Source organism: Tachyglossus aculeatus, chromosome 3, assembly GCF_015852505.1.
Source record: "Tachyglossus aculeatus isolate mTacAcu1 chromosome 3, mTacAcu1.pri, whole genome shotgun sequence".
NCBI lineage: Eukaryota > Metazoa > Chordata > Mammalia > Monotremata > Tachyglossidae > Tachyglossus > Tachyglossus aculeatus.
The window spans coordinates 32,492,306-32,505,768 of record NC_052068.1 but is presented as its reverse complement, the minus strand read 5'-3'; the positions used below and the strand labels follow the sequence as shown (position 1 = coordinate 32,505,768).

Sequence of the window (13,463 nt, the reverse complement as noted above, 5' to 3'; positions counted from 1 at the left end):
CAACTACCACCTCTAGGCAGATGATACCCAAATCTACATCTCCACTCCGGATCTCTCTCCCTCCCTGCATTCTTGCACTCTTTGCTTTCAAGACATTTCTACTTGGATGTCCTCCCAGCACCTTAAATGTCCAAAAAAATGTTCAAAGCAGAACTCCTTATCTTCCCAACCAAACCCCGTCCTCCCCCTGTCTTTCCCATCACTTTAGACAGCATCACCATCCTTCCTGTCTCACAAGAAGCTTGGTGTTACCCTTGACTCCACTCTCTCATTCAACCCATATGTTTAATCCATCACTAAATCCTGTCAGTCCCACCTTCACAACATTGATAAAATCTGCCCTGTCCTCTCCATCCAAAAATGCTACCATATTAATACAATAGCTCATCCTATCCCTCCTGGATTACTGCATTGGCCTTCTTGATGATCTCCCAACCTCCTGTCTTTCCCTAATTCCAGTCCATACTTCATTCTTCTGCCTGATCATTTTCCTACAAAAACATTCAGAATATGTCACCCCTCTCCTCAAGAAACTCCAGTGGTTGTCCATCCACCTCTGTACCAAACAAAAACTGCTTACCAATAGCTTTAAAGCACTGCCCCACCTTGCCCCCTCCTACTTCAGTTACCTCATTTCTAAAATGGGGATGGAGACTGTGAGCCCCACGTGGTACAACCTGATGACCTTGTATCTACCCCAGCACTTAGAACAGTGCTTGGCAGATACTAAGCGCTTAAAAATTGTCTTGTCTTATGCTGTTGAGTTGTCGCTGACTCTTAGCAATGCCATGGACACATCTCTCCTAGAATTCCCCTCTTCCATCTGCAATCGCTCGGGTAGTGTATCCATAGTGTTTTCTTGGTAAAAATACGAAGTGGTTTACCATCGCCTCTTTCTGCATAACTTAAGTCTCCACCCTCAACTCTCTCCTATGCTGTGGCTTCCCAGAACAGGTGAGTTTTGACTTGTATTCATTCATTCATTCATTCAATCATATTTATTGAGCGCTTACTGCCTTGTAGCAGATTGCCTTCCACTCACTAGCCACTGTCCAAGCTAGAAATGGAATGAGTATACCTCTGTTTGACTCTACCGCCCATAGTCAAGACTGGTAGAGTCCTGGAAACTCTCCAGGTGTGACCCTGAGAGGAGGCTTAACAAATACCATCATTATTATTGAGACGCAGCATGGCATAGTGGATAGAGCACGGGCCTGGGAATCAGAAGGTCATAGTTTCTAATCCTGGCTCCGCCACTTGTCTGCTGTGTGACCCTGGGCAACTTCTCTGTGCCTCAGTTACCTCATCTGTAAAATGGGGATGAAGACTGTGAGTCTGACGTGGGACTACCTCATTACCTTGTATTCATTCAATCATATTTATTGAGTGCTTACTGTGTGCAGAGCACTGTACTAAGTGCTTGTATCTACCCCAATGCTTAGAACAGTGCTTGGCACATAATAAGCACTTAAGTTCCATAATTATTATTATTATTACCTCACCTCGCTCCTCTCCTTCTACAACCCAGCCCACCCACTTTGCTCCTCACTGTGCCTTGATTTCACCTGTCTCACAGCTGACCTCTAGCCCACATCCTGTTTCTGGCCTGGAATACCCTCCCTCCTAAAATCCAACAGACAATTACCCTCCCCTACATCCAAAGCCTTATTGAAGGCCTTCCCAGATGAATCCCCACTTTTTCTCATCTTCTACTCCCTTCTGAGTCACCCTGACTTGTTCCTTTGGCTCTTCCCGCCTCCCAGTCCCGCAGCACTTAAGATACATAGTTGTAATTTTATTGATTTGTATTGATGTCTGTCTCCCCTCCATCTAGTCTGTAAGCTTGTTGTGGGCAGGGAATGTCACTGTTTCTTGTTACGTTGTAGTTTCCCAAGCACTTAGTACAGTTCTCTGCACACAGTAAGTGCTCAATAAATATGACTGAATGAAAAGAGGCAATGGTGCCATCTGTTCCTGCTATCATAGAGGTTTGCGTTATTATCATTAGTAGTAGTAGCAGTATTTTTAGAAATCTTTTTCTTTGACATTATTTGCTCTAAATTGCTTAGTTAAGGCTATTAGCCTCCTGCCTGCTGCTTTATTTTTCTCCTTATTCAAATTTGATTGTTGAGACATAAGTAGGAAACAAAAAGACGGAGAAGATAGAGTCATCCCCTCTGCAATGTCTGGAAAATCAGCCTCAGGCCATAAGAAGTATCACTTTCTCTCAGGGATCTCAGAATAAAGAAATTAACCAATCCATCAATAGTATTATTGAATCTTACGGTATGCAGAGCACTGTACTAAGGACCTTGGGAGGGGACAGTACACCAGAGTTGATAAATATGTTCCCTCCCACAAGAAACTAACAGACTGTGGCTCATTAATAATAATAATAATAATTTATTAAGCACTTACTGTGTGCAAACCACTGTACTAAGCACTGGGGAGGTTACAAGGTGATCAAGTTGTCCTACGGGGGCTCACAGTCAAGCAACATGAACTCTGCTTTCACTGATCTTACAGTCAATTGCTGGGGAGACAGGGGCTAACTAGATTATGAATAGTGGAAGAAGCACTCCAGCCTGGGAAGTGAGTCTCACGTTTCCTCGTGGTAAATTCAGGTGGGGCAGAAAGACTGAAACCCAAATCAATCAATCAATCAATCGTATTTATTGAGCGCTTACTGTGTGCAGAGCACTGTACTAAGCACTTGGGAAGTACAAGTTGGCAACATATAGAGACAGTCCCTACCCAACAGTGGGCTCACAGTCTAAAAGATGGCTCACTGGTGCCAGCCATGAACAGACCAGCAGATCCCACACGGTGGTGAGTTGATTTTGAACTTTACCTGCAAGGTCTTGCCCAGATCTTTTCAGTTACATCCGCGTGCATAGAAGGGAACTCACTGACAGTCACATTTTTCAAAAAGGAAAGCCATATGCCTCTGTGCATAATGGTATCGTTTCAACTGTGACATTCCAAAGTACCTTTAATCTGAATATATGACTTCATTTGAGGCAACATCAGCCACAGAAGCTGACAAAATGTTGGGAATTATTTGTTATAGAAACGGTCCAGAAAACAAAACAAAAAGCATAATTTTGCCATTGTGTAAAACCATGATACATCTGCACCTGGAATACATGCAAGGTTCAGGTCTTTCGTCTTAGGAAAGACATATTAGAACTGAAGAAAGTAGACAGGGGAATATCCCAAAATTAAGGGGGTATGGAGAAGCTTCCACCTGAGGATTAACTGTAAAGATTATGATTTTTCAGACTGGGAGGACAAAGACTGAATGAGGGAAATAATTGATGCTTAGAAAATCAAGGAGGGTGTGGACAGGGAAACCCAGAATTGTTGCTCATACAATTCCATAGACCCAGAATTAAGGGATATCCACTGAAACTTCGGGATGGTAAAAACCAAAAAAACATGGAAAAAACCGTTTTCCTCCCAGAGGATGGCAGAAGTATTTGAAATTTTATGAAGCAAATTTGTTTGGGTAGAAAGTATCAATAGGTTTGGTTAAAAATATGGATGAGGAGTCAGTAAAGGATTATTAGAGGAAAAATATTGATACTGGAAAGCTCAAGAAAGGTCAATAGAATAGCTGTCTCCCCCTGTGAAGGTAGGGTACGTGCCACTTCTTTGTTTTGTATTTCCCAGTGCATTGTGCACAGTGAGTCTCACTAAATGTTACTACTACTACTACTATTACTACTACTACTACTACTAGATTGATTGATTGATTAGTATTCAATCATATTTATTGAGCGCTTACTGTGTGCAGAGCACTATACTAAGCACTTGGGAAGTACAAGTTGGCAACATATAGAGACGGTCCCTACCCAACAGTGGGCTCACAGTCTAGATTACTACTATTCTTATGACTACTGCTACTTCCATCACTACAAATGAAGGCAAAAGTTCCATGAAGAGTTAATGGAGCAAAAAGTTAAAGTTCTAAGATGGAGAAGCAGCGTGGTAGAATGGACAGCCAACTTGTACTTCCCAAGCGCTTAGTACAGTGCTCTGCACACAGTAAGTGCTCAATAAATGTGATTGAATGAATAGAGCAGGGGTCTGGGAATCAGAAGGACATGGGTTCTAATCACAGCTCCACCATTTGTCTGCTGTGTGATCTTGGGCAAGTCACTTCACTTCTCCAGTTACTTTACTATTTACATACTATTTACTATAGTATAGTATATAATATTTACTATTTACATACTATTACTCTATTTATTTATTACTCTATTTTACTTGTACATATCTATTCTATTTATTTTATTTTGTTAATATGTTTTGTTTTGTTCTCTGTCTCCCCCTTCTAGACTGTGAGCCCACTGTTGGGTAGGGACCGTCTCTATGTGTTGCCAACTTGTGCTTCCCAAGCGCTTAGTACAGTGCTTTGTACACAGTAAGCTCTCAATCAGTACGATTGACTGATTTATCTGTAAAATGGGTACTGAAACTGTGAGCCCTACGTGGGACAGGGACTGTGTCCAACCTGATTTGCTTCTATACATCCCAGCACTTCGTTCAGTACCTGGCACATAGTAAGCATTTAACAAATGTCATAATTATTGTTATTATTATTTTACATTCATAACCATGCAGATGATATCCATGGGGACAATCAGCGTCATAATAACTGTGGTGTTAAGTGCTTTCAATAGGCCAAGTGCCCATAATGTACTAAGCACTGGGGTAGATAAAAGAAAACCAGATAGAACACAGTCCCTGTCCCACATGGGGCTCACAGTCTAAAGGGGTGGGGAATAGGTATTGAATTGGTCTCCCAAGCATCTTTGGGGTCCATTGTTCATCTAACCCAGGATGGTGCTATTTTAGTTCTGCAATCCTGCTGTGTTTTGAACTTTTGTTGTCAACTGTGATTGAACTTGTTTCTTCCATCATCATCATCATCATCAATCGTATTTATTGAGCGCTTACTGTGTGCAGAGCACTGTACTAAGTGCTTGGGAAGTACAAATTGGCAACATATAGAGACAGTCCCTACCCAACAGTGGGCTCACAGTCTAAAAGGGGGAGACAGAGAACAAAACCAAACATACTAACAAAATAAAATAAATAGAATAGATATGTACAAATAAAATAAATAAATAAATAGAGTAATAAATATGTACAAACATATATACATATATACAGGTGCTGTGAGGAAGGGAAGGAGGTAAGATGGGGGGGATGGAGAGGGGGACGAGGGAGAGAGGAAGGAAGGGGCTCAGTCTGCGAAGGCCTCCTGGAGGAGGTGAGCTCTCAGCAGGGCTTTGAAGGGAGGAAGAGAGCTAGCTTGGCGGATGGGCAGAGGGAGGGCATTCCAGGCCCGGGGGATGACGTGGGCCGGGGGTCGATGGCGGGACAGGCGAGAGCGAGGTATGGTGAGGAGATTAGCGGCGGAGGAGCGGAGGGTGCAGGCTGGGCTGGAGAAGGAAAGAAGGGAGGTGAGGTAGGAGGGGGAGAGGTGATGGACACCCTTGAGGCCCAGGGTGAGGAGTTTCTGCCTGATGCGCAGATTGATTGGTAGCCACTGGAGATCTTCCAGATCTTAAGCCAAAGCGTGCTTGTAAATTAAGCATTTGCAGAGCTGCACAGCTCTTTCAGACTGTTTATGGCACTATTTAGGATATCCCAAAGAAGAAACCAATTTTTGTTTTTGTTTTGTTAGTATGGACATTTGTGCCTGCCTATGTCTCTGAAGGGAGGAAAAAGAGAGAGAGAACGAGAAAAGGAATATTAATATAAACCGCTGGATTGTTCCCCCTCTCAGGGTCACACCTGGAGAGTTTCCAGTACTCTACCAGTCTCAACTACAGGAGGGTCCAGCAGAGGCCTGTCCATTCCATTCCTAGCTTGGGCAGTGACTAGCAAGTGGAAGGCAATCTGCTACAAGTGAAAACTCACCTGTGCTGGACAGCAGCAGCATGGGAGAGAGTTGAGGATGGAGACTCAAGTGTACTGTGCGGAAGGAGGCAGTGGTAAACCACTTCCATATTTTTACCAAGAAAACTCTGTGGATACACTACCAGAACGATTGCAGATGGAGGTGGAGAGTTCTGGGAGAGAAGTGTCCATTGTGTCATTATGGGTCGGAGATGACCCGACAGAATAAGACAGGGCAAAGAAGAAACTCAATGTCTCTAAGTACGCCACCTCTTACCCAGAGAATGCCGTCTAGTGCCCTCCTTCCCTCTACTATGTTCCAAACACTGTACTAAGCACTGGGGTAGATACAAGCTAATCAGGTTGGACACAGTCCCTGTTCCACATGGGCGTAACAGTTTTAATCCCCATTTTATGGAGAAGGTAACTGAGACCCAGAGAAGTTAAGTGACTTGTCAAAGCTCATACAGCAGACAATTGGCAGAACCAGGATTAGAACCCAGGTCCCAGACCTCGGATCTATCCACTAAGCCATACTGCTTATTTCTAGACTGTGAGCCCATTGTTGGGTAGGGACCATCTCTATTTGTTGCCAACTTGTACTTCCCAAGCGCTTAGTACAGTGCTCTGCACACAGTAAGCGCTCAATAAAGACGATTGAATGAATGTAATGGTATTTGTAAAGCGATTACTATGTGCCAGGCATTGTACTAGGCCCTGGAGTGGATACAAGCAAATTGCTTTGGACCTAGAGTCTCTGCCCCATGTGAAGTTCACAGTCTCAATTGTCAGATGATGTAACTGAGGCACAGAGAAGTGAAGTAACTTGTCCAAGGTCACACAGCAGACAAGTTGCGGAAGAACTAACTCCTAGACCTATGCTCTTTCCACTAGGCCATGCTGCTCCTTGTGGGCAGAGAGTATGTCTACCAACTCCTTTTTATTGTATGCTCCCAAGTGCTTAGTATAATGCTATGTACATAATAAGTGCTGGAAGTACAATTGATTGATTGATTCTCCTGAAACTAGGTTCTCTTTGGGGGTTCAACTGACATGCAGTGACTTCAGACAGGGGGTATTTTCTGGATAAAAGGGATTTAGGATCCCATTGTAAAATTTAAAAATCAATTTTCTCAATTTAGACTCTGCATGATGCAAAAAACAAATGTACAGCAGGTGGAAAAATGTGTGAGAAAATTATAAACTAGGTCAGACTTAGTGGCCTGATAGAAAATGAATGGAAGGCAAAAGTGCGTTATGATTTTACACAGTCGTCAAGCTGTGTTAGGGCTAGAAATGTCCTGAAGCCATCAAGTCTCTCTTCTTTCCAGAGTTCTCCTCCCTTTGCTCCCTCACCAGGCTTCTCTGTTCTCTCAATTTTCAGTGTGCTGCTTTTGCAGGCCACTCATTTCCTCTCTCTAGCTCAGTTATTCCCTGAGCCCAAGGGATGTCTTACCCAACAACAACTAACTCAGTTACTTCTTCACCGACTCTGGTTTTCATTTAAAGTCCTTCTCCAGTGGTCCTGCTCCCCGCAGTTACTCTGCCCTAGAGTCTGGGAAGTCATTTCTTTGCAGCCTTCTGATTTTGCAGTCTCTTGCTTCACCTTCCCTCAGTGCTGAATGGAAGCAAGACTGCAGTTCTCAGACTACATCTAACTCCGCGAAATTCCGCAGAAGTCGACCCGTGTGTCCCAGGGCACCTAAATCTCAACTGACCTGATGAACCAACTCTTACTACACTAGGACTGTGCTCCTGAGAGAAGCCTTGCCCAGGCTGTAAGTGAGAATTCAGATTTTTGTGACAACAGTGGGAGATTTGCTTTCCATTAGGGCAAGTAGTGACTTGAAAAGCAGCTGCTTCTTACCTACAAAAAAGGCTCTTTGGCTTCAGCGAGGGCCTGACGCGAGAAGAAAAAATGCTTCTTGTTTTGGCAGAGCTACAAGAAAAAAGGATCTGAAATTCATCTGAGGATTAAAACCTTTCATAAGCCAATTGCTGGCATGGGAGATACATTTATAAAACTTCTGATCACCATGGGAAGCATTTATGGATGCTCCTCAAGGGCCACGTTCACTTGAGCACTTACCAGGTGACACTACCGAGATTTGTGGCCATTACAAAGAAGAGAAACAAAAACACATGCTTGCAAGACTTTGCTATTTTTTTCCAGGTGAATGAAGTACAGATTTTTTTAAATTAATAATAATAATAATAATAATAATAGCATTTATTAAGCGCTTACTATGTGCAAAGCACTGTTCTAAGCGCTGGGGAGGTTACAAGGTGATCAGGTTGTCCCACGTGGGGTTCACAGTCTTCATCCCCATTTTACAGATGAGGTAACTGAGGCACAGGGAAGTTAAGTGACTTGCCCAAAGTCACACAGCTGACAAGTGGTGGAGCTGGGATTTGAACCCGTGACCTCTGGCTCCAAAGCCCGGGCTCTTTCCACTGAACCACGCTGCTTCTCAATGCAGAAAATTGCATTTACTGAGACGTGGTTGAAACCTATGCAATAAACATCTTTCTCCCATGATCCCTCACTTCAGCTACCTTGGAGATATGATGTGCTCACTCCTCAACTTGGAGGCAGGACTCTTTAATAATAATAATAATGATGATGACATTTATTAAGCACTTACTATGTGCAAAGCACTGTTCTAAGAGCTGAAATAAGGACTCAATAAAAGTTTTCATCATCCTTCATCTAATTATTTTTTTATGGTACTTGTAAATCTCTTACTGTGTGCCAGGCACTGTACTAAGTGCTGGTGTAGATATAAGATCATTCATTCATTCATTCAATCGTATTTATTGAGTGCTTACTATGTGCAGAGCACTGTACTAAGTGCTTGGAAAGTACAAGTTGGCAACATATAGAGATGGTCCCTACCCAACAGCGGGCTCACAGTCTAGAAGGGGGAGACAGACAACAAAACAAAACATATTAACAAAATAAAATAAATAGAATAAATATGTACAAGTAAAATAAATGGAGTAACAAATATGTACAAACATATATACATAAGATACATAAGATAATCAGGTTGTACACAGTCCTTGTCACACATGGGACTCACAATCTAAAATGGAGTTACCTCCATTTTACATATGAAGTAACTAAGGCATAAATACGTTAAGTGACTTCTCCAAGGTCACATAGCTGATTCCCAGACCCATGCTCTTCCAATAGGCTCTACTGTCATTTTTCCTTTGGGATTTTGGCATATGACAGGTTTTTGGGTTTGTTTTTTTCTGTACTGTGGTAAGCCTACTGGGACATAGAGAATATAAGAGCAAAACAGCGTGAACATGGTGACTCCAAAATGAGAGCGGACAGAAGACCATGGTTTGCGGGGAGAAGAGGAACTTTCCAGAACGTATTCCAACTCGGTGCTAACATTTGGCTAGCATGTACTTGCAAATCAACAATCTTGCTCTGGGAGCCAAGAAGTTTCCCCTTTCAGTGCACTGCAGTGCCAAGAAAATCATACTACAGCATGCTGGTCCCCATCACAAGATGGCTGACTTCTGTGTCTCCATCAAGAATGCCAACTTGAGTTTTCATGAGCTTGAAAAGCTGCAAGAAACCACACTCTGACTTGGTGAAGAAAGTGATATTCAAAACGAGAGGATTTATCTGCTCTGGTAACCCATTAACCCATTCCATTATTAACCCATTAACCCATTTGGAATTAACCCATTCCAAAGACGTGATAAAGAGGAGTAAAAACAAGAGGGGTAAAAAACAACTTTCCTCTAGATTTTTAAAAAAATCACCTGTGATTGCAATTCTTACAAATAATAATAATGATAATAATAATAATGGCAGTATTTGTTAAGTGCTTTCCATGTGCCAGGCACTGTGCTAAGCACTGGGAAGAATACAAGCAAATTTGGTTGGACACAGAACTTGTCCCACTTGGGGCTCACAGTCTCAATCCCTATTTTACAGATGAGGTAATAATAATAATAATAATAATAATAATGGCATTTATTAAGCACTTACTATGTGCAAAGCACTGTTCTAAGTGCTGGGGAGGTACAAGGTGATCAGGTTGTCCCATGTGGGGCTCACAGTCTTAATCCCCATTTTCCAGATGAGGGAACTGAGGCACAGAGAAGTGAAGTGACTTGCCCAAATACTGAAGACGAATTCTAGTACAATAAACTGTTTCACCATTCATTGAAATAGAAAATATAATGTTGAATACGTTTAGTACATACGTTTAAAAGTTATGGAGCTAAATGGACACATTGCTTTTAAAAACAAATAAATCCATGGAAGGTCTTAAATCAGAGGAACAAGACATTTTGTTTTCTCAATTAGGCTGTGGACTTTTCCCTAATGGATTCCTCTTCCCAAAGCACCTTAAGTAAAGCAGTGTGCATGTGGAGAACTCTGCCTTTGGATCAGCGGTGGCACACGTACATCTGTGCATTCCCACCACATGGATGTTTGACGCTGAACTCGAAAAACAGCCAGATTGAAGAAAGATGGAGTCACTACAGTTGTTGCACAGCAAGAGAGAAACACTCCACTAGCTTTATTGCTAACCACTAACATCCTTTCACAAGTTTACTTGATTAAACCTGTAAAATTGCCCTCTCCATCAATCACATGACTGGGGCTCTTGTTTAAAGCCCACAGGTGGTGGGAATCAGGCATCTGTAATAATAATAATAATAATAATAATAATAATACTTGTTAATCACTTTCTATGTGCCAAGCACTGTACTAAAAAATGGGTTAAGGTAATCAGGTTGGACCCCATCAATCAATCTATCAATTGTATTTATTGAGAATGTGAGCCCACTGTTGGGTAGGGACTGTCTCTATATGTTGCCAACTTGTACTTTCCAAGCGCTTAGTACAGTGCTCTGCACACAGTAAGCACTCAATAAATGCGATTGATGGTGATGATGATGATTGAGTGCTTCCTATGTGCAGAACACTATAATAATAATGGTTGCATTTATTAAGCTCCTACTATGTCAAAGCACTGTTCTAAGGGCTGAGGAGGTTACAGGGTGATGAGGTTGTCCCATGGGGGGCTCACAGTCTTAATCCCCATTTTACAGATGAGGGGACTGAGGCCCAGAGAAGTTAAGTGTTTTGCCCAAAGTCACACAGATGACAAGTGGCGGAGCCGGGATTTGAACCCATGACCTCTGACCCCTAAGTCCGTGCTCTTTCCACTGAGCCACGCTGCACTGTATTAAGTGCTTGGGAGAATACAACAGAATTAACAGACATTCCCTGCCCGTAAGGATCTTGCAGTCTAGTAGGGGAGACAGACATTAATATGAATAAAGTAATTTATAATATATATTTTAAAGATTAGGTATATAAGTGCTGTGGGGTTGGGGGTGGGGCAAATATCAAATGTCCAAAAGTCACAGACTGAAGTGCATAAAAGACGCAGAAGGGAGAAAGAGCCGGGGAAAGAAGGACTTAATCAGGGAAGGCCTCTTGGAGGAAATAATAACAATAATTATGGTATTTGTTAAGTGCTTACTATCTGACAAGCACTGTTCTAAGAGCTGAATACTAATGATGGCATTTGTTAAGCACTTACTATGTGCCAAGCACTGTTCTAAGTGCTGGGTGAGGTCCAAGGTAGTCAGGTTGTCCCACGTGGGGCTCACAATCTTAATCCCCATTTTACAGATGAGGAAACTGAGGCACAGAGAAGTTAAGTGACTTGCCCAAGGTCACACAGCTGACAGGCGGCAGAGCCAGGATTAGAACCCATGACCTCTGACTCCCAAACCTGGGCTCTTTCCACTGAGCCACGTTGGATTATATGAGCCATGGTGGATAGTAATGCTTTGAAGGTGGAGAGAGTGGTGGTCCGGTGTATATGGAGAGGAAGGGAGTTCCAGGACAAAGGAAAGATATGGGAAAGGGGTTATTCATTCAATCATATTTATTGAGTGCTTACTGCGTGCAGAGTGCTGTTTGGGAGAGTACAATACAAGAATAAACAGACACAGTTCCTGCCCACAACGAGCTTACAGTCTAGAGACGGTGGTGAGATAGTCAAGATCAGGGCACAGTGAATGAGCTGGAGGAGGGAAGTGTGTGTCCTGGGCTGTAATAGGAAATTAATGAGGTGAGATTGGGTGGGGAGAGCTGATTAAGTACTTTAAAGCCAGTGGTACGGAGTTTCTGTTTGATGCGGAGGTGGATGGGCAACCACTGGAGGTTCTTGAGGAGTCGGGTGACTGGAGCCCTTGGGCCATATGAGGCTCACAGTCTAAGTAAGAGAGAGTAGGATTTAATCTCCATTTTACAGATGAGGTAACTGAAGCACAGAGAAAGTGAAGTGACTTGCCCAAGGTCACACAGCAGACATATGGCAGAGGCTGGATTAGAACCCAAGTCCTCTGACTCTCAGGCTGATGATCTCTCTATTAGGCCACTCTGCTTCTCTTCTGCTGTAAAGCCAACTGCAAAGTCCAAGGGAACCATAGGTCAAAGGTGAATTTGGGTAAGAGGTTAGGTGAAATGAAACTGAAGAGAGAGACTGGATGGAAGTTAAAAAATCCAGCAAGAACTAACAGTGACAGGCAGCTATGACAGGAAGGAGAAAAAACAGCAATGGATAATTCTTCACGTACCTCCCACTTTGGGCGAGATATACTCAATAACATTGGCTCCAATTCCTACTTCAGTTTGTTTTCTTCACTTTATTTTTCCTCAGGAATATTATTTCCTCTTTCAGTCCTAAGGGCTTACTCTGTGGCAAGCATTGGACTAAGCTCAGGGGTAGATATGTAATCAAGCTGAACAAAGCCTCTGTCCCTAACTGGACTCACAACCTAAATAGGAGGGAAACAGGTACTAATTCTCTGTTTTTTACAGATGAGGAATCCAAGGCACAGAGAAGTTCTTTCAGTCCCATTTATTGGGGAAGCAGCGTGGCTCAGTGGAAAGAGCCCGGGCTTTGGAATCAGAGGTCATGGGTTCAAATCCTGGCTCCGCCCCTTGTCAGCTGTTTGACTTTGGGAAAGTCACTTCACTTCTCTGTGCCTCAGTTTCCTCATCTGTAAAATGGGGATTGATTGTGAGCCCCACATGGGACAACTTGATCACCTTTTATCCTCCCCAGCATTTAGAACAGTGCTTTGTGCATAGTAAGTGCTTAACAAATACCAAAATTATTATTATTATTATTGAGCACTTACTGTGTTCAGACCAAAATGCTCTGAAGAGTGAAATATAACAATAAGCAGATATATTTCCTACCCACAAGTGAAATTGTCCAAGGTCACACTGCAGGCATATAGTGGAGCTGGGATGATATCCCAGGTCCTCTCACTCCCAGGGTTATGTTCTTTTTAATAGGCTATGCTGCTTTGCTAGAAAGTCTCTAGGTGGTTGGATTGAGAAAAATAGAAGGAAGATCAGTCAATTAATCAATTAATGGTACTTGCTGAGCACTTAATGGGTGCAGAGCAGTGTATTAAGCACTGGCGAGAGTACAAGAGAATTTCTAGAAACATTCTCTGCCCACAACGAGCTCTTAACTGTCAAACTTTGGCTG

At 42.7% G+C, this 13,463-nt stretch overlaps 1 non-coding gene across 1 annotated transcript; it reads right to left on the bottom strand.

The window, feature by feature from the left end:
- Positions 1-1,015: 1,015 nt before the first annotated feature.
- Positions 1,016-1,153, bottom strand: LOC119926067. Its single transcript, XR_005449980.1, has one exon. It is a non-coding gene; the product is annotated as a small nucleolar RNA SNORA7 (small nucleolar RNA).
- Between the last annotated feature and the right edge of the window lie 12,310 nt (positions 1,154-13,463).